Source organism: Aythya marila (genome assembly GCF_965140915.1).
Source record: "Aythya marila genome assembly, chromosome: 3".
In the NCBI taxonomy this organism is placed as follows: Eukaryota; Metazoa; Chordata; class Aves; order Anseriformes; family Anatidae; genus Aythya; species Aythya marila.
In genome coordinates this window covers 78898724-78908918 of record NC_139044.1, presented here as the reverse complement: position 1 = coordinate 78908918, position 10195 = coordinate 78898724, and positions in this window count along the sequence as shown.

The following is a 10195-nucleotide window of genomic DNA, read 5'->3' as shown; positions in this document are numbered from 1 at the left end:
GTCTATTATTGTAAATTCATCTAGGAATAGCAATGCAGTATCCATCTGTAGCAGTGCAGCTAGAAAGGTAGAGCTAAGCACAGACATAAAAACACAGGCTGCTGGAACAGCCAATGTGATCAGTTGTCCATATCTGATAGCCAGTAATCTGATAGTCCAGCCTTTTACCTTTAAGACTGAAACTATCCATCATCATGGAATGGGAATTCATTTATAGAAGAACGAACAAAAAAACTTTGAAAATAATCTTCTAGGCATATGCTGGAGATACCTCACCACCCTCTCCTCTCTTTTTGTGCTGATGTGTAGCATCCTGTGAAGAAGGCTAAGCCAGACTCTCTGAAATGTTGTCATGTTTTTCTCTTCGCCTTGTCACTGCTCTGCTGAGTGATGGAAGAGGATTTGAAGGGTCTATTGTCTCTGGAGTGAGAGAATAGTGTCAACACTGCTCTAGATTTCAGATCTGGCAAAATGTGCCTGAAGGTGACTTGGAAGAACAGTAAGTTTTAAATGACATCTCCGTTCTCATATGACTCCTGTGAAGATCTGCCATTAATAAGACAAAGCTTTCTTAAAAATTAAATGTTATTCTTGTGTCTCTCATACTGAGTGTTTCAGCATGATGCCGAGTTAAATAAAGCAGTTACTTTTTTATTTCAGACGTGGAGTGAGAAGCACCAATGACTTACCAGTTTAAATGAAATTCCATGAGTACATTTTAGTCCCACCACTACCGGAGCTCAGAGACTAGCAGTGCTCCATAGATGAGTTACTCTTTCTTGACATTAGCAATCACAAACACAGTTTTTCCTTTGGAAAACCTAGCACATGGGGGTCTCTTTTGGAAAAAGTCTTGCAGGTAGGCTTTGAAAGTAACCACTACAATGAAGTCTCTCTTAGTTTCTTAGGTCTCAATCTGTTTGCTGTAATCCAGTATAAAATAAAGAGTATTTTCCTTGCAAATGACAGATTAAAGTGAACAATACCAGTTGTGCAGATTACAACCTTTGAAGTTTTTCTTGAAGAGTACACTAACTGACAGAAAAATTTAACAACCAATCATTTACAAATCTGCTTGACTTGTTGTTAATGGTACCAGTTTACATAACCTGTCCAATGTATTTTGTTGAACAGAATGTGCAGTACATTGCGAGTAATTATTTTATAATTCCTCATGAATTTCCCCTCTAATTTAAAAAACATTTCATGTATTTTCAATACACCCTTAAGGATCATAGGTTCTCTTCAGTTAAAAAGAAAATGAATGTCAATGTTGCCCACAAGCATTAAAATATTAAATGCTACAACAGAACACTACAAAATGACTAGCTTCACAGCTGGATCCATATTTAGATCTACAGATCCAGAACATTTTGCTTCCTCTATCTCCCAGCATGGAAAAATAACCCAGTCAACGTACCGCATTGTGAGCTGGTTGTGGTCAATCTTAGCAGAAAAGATGGAGTGGTTTGGGAGCTAGCCTGCAACTTGGAAGATCTTCATTTTCCTGCTCTACCACAGGCGTCATATGTGACCTTGGGAAAAGATGGGAATAATATCTCTTTCGTAAGGATCTTGTGCAGACAAATGCATTCAAAAATGGGAGACGGTCAAACATTATAGTTGTACGGTTTATATAAATGCATAGAATAATTGTGCAAGAGCTGTAGCTGGAAGCTTTGCAGTGCAAGGAGTCCTAGGTTCCCATACATCTGTAGAAGGAATGGTTCAGTGCTGGGTAGAGTCTTCAGCCTGAATCCTCGAAGGCAAGTGTTCCACGGGGAAAGATGTTTTCAGCCTCAGCAACAAGAGCCCACTTGCATTTCAGATAGAAAATCCCTTCAGGTTTCGGGCAAGATATAAAATCTGGGGTACCCACTACAGTCACAACTGCTGCTCTGTTACTCTTCCACCACTTCATCATCTCAGCGTGTGGGGTACAAACATCCCCAAAAGTACACACAGAATGTCTCATTCCAAACAGCACTCAAAACTCCTCTGGGCACTGCAGTTTGTCTGGTAACTGACTTAACAAGCTACACAACACCACTGTTCCCCTGTACTTTTCCTGGTCGGATTAACGAGTCAATGTTTTCCCACGTCAAGTCTGATCTATATCCTGACCCTCAGACCATCACAGACCAGGACTGTCCCACCAAAAAAAAGAGAGTAGTGGAGCCATAATCACCCCCCAAAAAGGAAGAATTTGCTGCTGTGACACACACTATGCCTCTAAACTTTTCTACACCTTAAAAGCCTCCGGAATCTGAAGAGAGGCTGCCAGTGACCCTGGGCTGCAAATCTCTTCATGCCCCTCCGAGGTGCCCATGGACCAAAAGCTCAGCTGTGGCTCCACTGTTCATGCTCATGGTTCCTCTTGGTTAACTTCAGCATACCCTGTCCCCAGACCACAACAGAAAATAAAGCTGTCCACAGCCAAAACATAGCTCTTCACTGAGAAGAAAAACACAATAAAGCGTAACTCACAAGTGAGGAAATAACCCCCAGATGCAGTCCTTCTCAAAGGATTCTCCTTCTCTTTCCGTTTCTCAAAGACATGGTCAATCTATGTTTAGAAAGGCAGCTAATGACTTTTTCTACTTTCTATTCTGTTACATTTCAACAAAGCCCACTATGACACCAAAACCCATCAGTTGCTTTCCTTTTCCTGGCAGGACGTCCTTGGATGATTGAGCAAGGAGCTGCATGGTCTCTGCAGTTAGCCTCTGGCCTAAGAGTGATGTGGCAAAGACCACAGCTTCATGAGCACAGTCTGCTGATCCAACAGCTCACCTCTGATGGAAGAAAAGACGCTTCCTGGTCATAATCTTTTTTCATCAAAAGCAGTTTTCTGCTGGCTTTGTAAGTCAAAATGATCCAAGACTGTGTCCAATAAAAAACAGAGCTGCTGCACGAGCAGGCAACTTTCCTGAGCACAGTGTGAGAAAAGCCAGGAATGGGGAACAGGGGAAAGGCACAAAAATCCTTTCAGCAACATTGAACTGTCACATTAGCTCCCCTGCTTGTGTAACCGCAGGCTGAGGACTTGTTACAGAGTAATAACTCATCTGCAGAACCCTTCATGAAATATAATCTGGCACTCCCAAGCAGAATTCATATCTCACCCACCATCTCCCAAAAGCATCCTATGTATTAAGAAACAGGCAAGTGAAGGGGAAGTAAAATCTGCTGTTAAAAATAAATATTTAGATTACTAGCGAAAAAAGGAAAAGTACACAACAACTCCTAGAAATGATAAACCAGAAAACTGGTAAGGCAGGCAAATGGATAAAGGAAAATAAATTCTGTGATGTGACTAAGAAAGGATTTTGATATTTGGGTGTTTGCATTCTGGTGGTTTGTTGTTTCTTGTTTGCATGTTTCTTTCTTTCTTTGCTTGGTTAGTTGGCTGGTTGGTTGGTTGGACTCTTGTTTTCTTGCTGTATATCAAGAACAACACTGGTTCACTTTTGGATGGACAAGTAGGAGAAAATGAAGAAGCAGAACTATTTCATAAATATTCTTATCCGTCATTATAGAATAAGCAGCTGATGTGCATCTATGGAATGAAGGTGAATTAACTGGCCTCACTGTAAAGAAAGAGTCTGAGTTAAAGATTGACATTACCAACTAGAGATGTTCTTAAACAAGTCATGCATATCCAAGAGCTCTAAAAGATCAGACTGACAAGTGCTCTGGACTTATTCCTCTCCATTGACTAGAAGGAGGCTAACAAAACTCTTTTAGATGATGCTGACTCAGCATCTGTAGACTGGGTCAAAGCTTAGTCTAAACACTGACTGTCAATAGGATGCAGAAACTTGAGATGTTTGGAATAAAGCTCATGTTGAGCTCATCTCATAAAAGACAAAGTACTGGCTTGCCAACTTGGTGGTACCAACCTTGGCATAAAATCCAATTAACAACAAGAAAACAAGAATATTAAAACAATTAACACCAGTCAAAATCAGTATCTGGAAAGCAAGCTTTAACAAACTAGCACTGCAAGATTCGATACTGGTGATAAAAGATTTCTCAGGAAAGCACTTGACGTGAGATATTGCATAATCTGTATTAAGAGCAATGGAAAAACAAGCTGGGAAAAAAAAAAAAAAGCCTTAAAGAGAAGGCATAAAGCACAATCATGAATAAGAAATCAGTATGCTTCTATGTATGTAATCCCACAGGCATTAACTCTTGTTCTTCTGCTACTTGACCTTTTACTGAGCAGCACATGGTTCACACACCCAGAAAAGAAGCATTCCACTGGAGACAGCAAGTGCCGGAGGTAGAAATACAAACAAAAACAACCTCCTTAGCACAGCCAGAATTGTTGCACTTAAAGCAGGAATTAAAGCAGGGAAATCCTGTGGCAAGCACCGTGTACAAGGGCAAACCAGACACCCACAGCAGTCCACTCCATATCTAACATCAACAGATTAACGCCTTAGATAACAAATTGCCCTGCTGAAGCTAGATGAAAAACTACGCTTAAATTTTTGAGAAAACTATTAGTAGTTACTTGAAGGCATGGAGAAGTTCCTAATAAGATTTTCCAAATGTCTTTCAAGAGCTAGGACCCTAAATCTACTTGTCTTCCATGATTAACATGCTTGCACTTCCGAGAAGCTTACTAGTTGCTTTTTTTGGCACGATGCAATTCCTGAAAGCCTGCTATTGGAAATTCTAAAAAATCACGGCACTCTATGGTTGGTTTAAACAATGAAAATTTTGGAAGTTTCATTCCCAAAACATGGTTTCCATAAATCAAGATCAAATGAAGTATCACAGGAAACAGCGAATAATTTTGTCCAGTTCATTGGTAGTGAATTAAATGGCCAGCTCTTTTAATTAGGTATACATTCCTAAGGTGTGATCCAAATCATGCCTAATCAATTCAAATGATTTAGTGAGATGAAAATTCAGAGGTAGGATTCAAAAGTCTTCCTTCTCTTGTTGTTCTTGCAGGATTGAATGAGTTAAAAACTTTAGTAACATTCAACTGAAGTTGTATAAAAATCTTAATTAATTAGGTTATCTTGTTAAAAGCTTTTTCACGTATTTCATTTCAATCTGTTATCACTGTAAGGTTCACATAGACCTTAACGTCATCAAGGAACTTCTATACTATCTTTTACCTAAATTCTCTTCTCTGATAGGTAAGCATTATTACCACTGAATTCAGTAGGAATTGTTCACACAAAAATGTGTGCTCCTTGTAGCTTACGTTGTGTGCTCTTCGCTTCTAATGCGCCAGCCTAAGAGTCAGAATCTGATGGAAAAACAGAGCAAATTGTTAAAATATGCATTTTTATTTCAAAAGTGGGATTCCACACTTGCTGATTGTTGATAATTAGAAGATGATTAAATAAGGCATCTTTAAAATAAAGGGTGTCCAAATTCATGCCTTGTTTATGCACTACGACTGTAAACAGGGGAACCATGGCAGAATTTTTCAGGGACACAGTCTGAAGGTAGCAGCTTCATATGGATTTTGTTAGGAGGATAATTTATCCTGAATGACTCTCTCATAATAGCAGAAAGGTGGAGTGGGCACCCTCTTACAAAGCCACCAGAACAGGCTGCTGTTGTCGCAGGGCCTGGATTTAGGGCACTGCCTTGTCTCTTGCGTGGCCATGGAGAGAGAAACACAGCGAGCAAGGTCTTGGTAAGCACACAGGGTTCCAGAAAGCTCTCCTGGAGAGAGGCAGGAGGGGAAGGAGCATGGGCTGTGCGCCAGAGATTGATCTGTCCAATTTGAAGAAATTAATTTAATCTCTTGTTGCAGGAGGAGATCTTGCAGCTGCTGCCTGCACAGGCAGAAGGCCTGGACGGAGCAAAAACGCAGTGCCAGCTCCAGTGGGGCAGACAGGCAGCCCTCAGCACGGCGAGCCTCCTGAAACGCAGGCTGGGCGTCGCGGCCTGGGGCAGTTGGCACAGGAGAGCCCTGATGGCCTCCACCTTCACCCGACGGCCTCCTCCACCTCCACCCAATGGCCTCCACCTCCACCCTGCCCTCACAACCTCAGAGCCCAGCCTTGCGGAGGGCCTTGCCGCAGAGCCCTGCAGCCCCCAAAGGGGGAAGGCACAGGGAGCGCTAACAACTGTGTAATTGCAAAATTATGCTTGCTTGTTTTTCCTTTTTTTTTTTTTTCTTTTTTTTTTTTCCTCAGAAGATAAGAACAGTTGGAGAGGTCTATGCTGTGGGGCCTCAGCAGATCGACTGCCAGGATTTGCTGTTTGAGGCTTTCATCCATCCAGTTTTAATCCAAATTAGTAGGAGCTTCAGAAAAGGATTCTGGCAAAGTCACAGCTGGAAAGATTTTCATCATTAATTCTGCCAAGCATATAAAAATACAATTAAAAAAAAAAAAAAAAAAAAAAGAGAGAGAGAGAGAGAGAAAGGGGGGAGGGGTGTAAAAGTTCTTGGCACAAACATGTTTTGGTTTGCTTTTAGAGTAAAAACATTAATAAAAAGAAATCTGTATTTAATTAAGAAAAATGCCATACCTTTGTTGTCTTTGCCATCTTTACATAAGACTAGAAATGCTATTCTGTGATTATTATATAATTTATTTTTATGAAGATTTTTTTATGAACATTTGCCTTGCTTTACAAGGAGGAAAGTCTGCCTGGAGGTCCCACCTCCCTCGCCCCATGGGCACGGGGCCTCTGCAGGTTTTTGGCAGGTCCCTGCAGCAAACAGCAGCAGTTTATCAAGTTCAAGCTGCAGCTGGTCACGTTGCCCCAGGGAGCACCAGAAATACGAGGCAGAGCAAATGTATGGAGTATTTGGGAGCTTGTGGATATTCACCCACTGCTGTACGGTGCCATCATTCAGGCAAACAAAACCCAGACACCAAACACTGTCTGCACCAGCCCCTTGAAGTTATGGGGCTGAGGACATTCATCTTGTTGCTGAATAAGCTGCTTTCCAGCAACCACTGCCAGCCCACAGGTGCTGATACACCTCTGCGACAACAACTAAGACATGAACTGCAGCCAAAGAGGCATCATCCTGCCCTGTCACACACAGCCGCCCAGAGAGCAGGACCACAGCTCTGTGAAGAACACTGCCTGTGCAGAAGGACCTATCTTTCCAATAATTCAACTGCTCAACAGATTTTGTTCACATAAACAAAAGTTATGTTTCACTTCTAGCTAAAAATTAAAAATAAAAAAATAAAACAGTATTTTAAATGAATCTTCCCAATCGGTTTTTAAGAACTTTCACACCTAAATTTATCCTGTACTGAAATTATGCGCTTGCATTTCTCCTTGTGCTGCACACAACAGGAGGAAAAAAAAAAAAAAAAAAAAAAAACAAAACAAGGATTCGTCTTGCTCCAAAATGCAGTACAGTGGAAATCTCTGGTATCAGTCTCAGGATAAAGCAAGCAGACTTGCCAGATGTCTAGTCCTGGCATTAAATATCCATCCTGAGTCATCACTCAGAGACATCACATCTTTTGGGGCAGACTTTTATAGAAGGAAGTATTATGATTAATTGCAATATAACAAGTTTGCAAATGGTATCTCTTTGTGCAGATGAGATTAAGAGCTGTGTGTTTATTTAGAATTTATTAATAATCCCATAACATAAAGTAACATGACCAGTTATTTTGCACTGGACACTAGTGAAATTTATTAGAACGAATCCATGAAGAACAAACTTTAAATTAAAATTTTATACCGTAAATGGCATTTGCATTGAAATAAAAGCTTGAAAAAATATTTTTAAATAAAACTTAGTTTTGGAAAGAATTAAACCAGAAAAGAAAAAATTAAAACAAAAAGAATTAAAATTAAAAATACAACATTGCTTTGATATCATTAGAAGGGAAGACTGTTTATTTTAACCATTTTATTTAATGCAACAGACATTTTCAATTAGATTCCTAGATGATTATTGGCAATCAGTATTTCCTTTTACAAAATAATCTCCTCATCCCGCACCCCAAAACTGAATTAAAAAATAACTTTTGTGGAATTTTAAATAAAACAAAATGTCCTGTTCCCAACCATTCATACTCAAAATACTCCTTGTCAAACTTGACATGCAGGAAGCCTCCTGTGCCTAGGTCTGCTGCGGTTTGTCAGAAATCTGTAATGTATCTCCCAGGCATCTTACTGAGACATAACTAAAATCACAACAGTGGCAATGAAGACAATAAGATCTACCATCAATGGATTGGATTTTTGGCTGCCTACCTCATTTTAATTGACCTACAGGAATTTAAAAAGATCTAACTTGGCAAACTTGTCTTGAGGTCCAATACCTTTAGCCTAGCCAGGCAGCTTGTCATTTCTCCAGGACCTTGAGTTTGATTAGACTTTTAGCTGAAAGAGAGCTGACATCTCTTTTGAGAAGTATCCTCCACATCTGTAGGCTCAGGAAAGCTGTAACTGATTAGAGACACTGTACTGAATAGCAGCAGCAATGATAGAAACCCATGATGAAAACGGTTGTGAGCATACATACATAAACAGAGATTTTTACAAACCAAGAGGCCAATAAAAGAACACCAGAGAAATGCATTTTAAAAGGCAGCATAGAGGCAGGTGATATACATTTAGTTGTTTTAAATGATGCGATGACCAAAATCAGCAGCATACGCAAACGTGGTTAAAAAAAATATTTTTTCCAAATAGCAGACAAAGGAGAAAGGGATGCTGGCCCCTTCCTTCTCCCGATTACCCAAAACTCTGTTCTTTTTAGGAGCGAGGAAGGAATTTCCAAACTGAAAAGACAGCCTTGTTCAACTCTGGACCTCAGTTTAGACTGCAGACCAAACTAAACAGCAAAGAAAGAATGTTTTTAAATTTTCTTCTCAGCTTCGGTGAAGGGGTGGAAAGAAGAGTCCGAAATGAGAAACGTGGTGGTGACGGGAGCTGAGCCAGCCTTTGCTTTTTGGAGTCTTTATCAGTCTCCCGGCAGCTAACCCCAGAGCCGCTTGTGCTCTGACGGGGAAACTGGTAACCCCTGCGGGTCATCTGCTCCGACAGGTCTTGCCCTCTCCCAGAGGACATCTTCATCTCTGGAGGACTGGTGGCCAGAGGACAGTGCAAAGTCATAGGGTCGCCTTCTCTGAATGGTGGCCCTGAGGCTGTGAAGCTCTTCTGGGGATGGTGGAAGTAACCATTAACAAAGAGACCTTAAAAAGTACTGAAGGAAGAGAAGGTTCAGAATTATTAAGGTGCTTCAGCCCATTAACAGCTCTGTAGTTAACTGGTGTATCAGAACAGCCTGAGAGAAAGCCTGTACTTATCTTCTTAGTAGTGTTTTTCAGTATTTTTGGACAGGTGAGATTTGACTGAGAACTCAAAAAAATTTAACTGTCTTCTGCCAACTTCCACATGTACGGGTACAAATGACCCTCTGAAAGTCACAGCTCTGAGCTAAAATACTGCACTTAAGGCTGGTGAAAAAAGGAGAAGAGAGGCCAAGCAATTAAGGACTTCCAACACAGCCTAGCTGCCCTCTTGAAAAAGAGGAAGGCTCCACCAAAAGCTGCCTTCAAGAGCTCAAGTGCCCCTACCCAGCGAGTGGAAGTTGCTGTAGCACGTGGTACCAGCACAACGTCCAGTGCACGTCCTGTGGAAACAAGAAGCTTGCTCTGTTAGCAGAGACCGAGCTCTAGATGTCCCAGCAACAGACACAGGTTTCTTGGGGTGGTTTAAGGGGAGGACTGCACCTTCACTGAAATGTTCAGCAAGATGGCACATCTGCTTGACTCCTTTCAGCAGACCGATGATGGGAAACCACTGAGCCGCAGCCTTTGCAAGGTGGTGTCATGTCATAGCGTGAGTAGGCCTCCACGTTCCCCCCAAAAAACGCCCTTTGTATGCTTTTATTTGGGCCTTTTAGTTTTAAGGAGACGTTCAAGTAGCAGCAGGACCAGCACCATTTGTGGCAGCAGGAACAAAAATGGTTGTTGGCATTTTTGTCTCAAGGTCTCGTTTCCACGTGAGTTCTCTGATGTTGAACGAGAGCTGAACTCTCATTACAGCCTTTCTTCTTGGAAGAGATAACTAACTAGGTCTTTTTCTTCAACACTTCTGCTCATTTAAAAAAAAAAAAAAAAAAAAAGTAGATTCTTGTCATCTGCAAGACCCCATTCAAACCTTGATCTTCTGTCAAACCTGTTCAAACCGGCCAGGAATTAACAAAGATTATCAGAGAGAGATAAGCAGG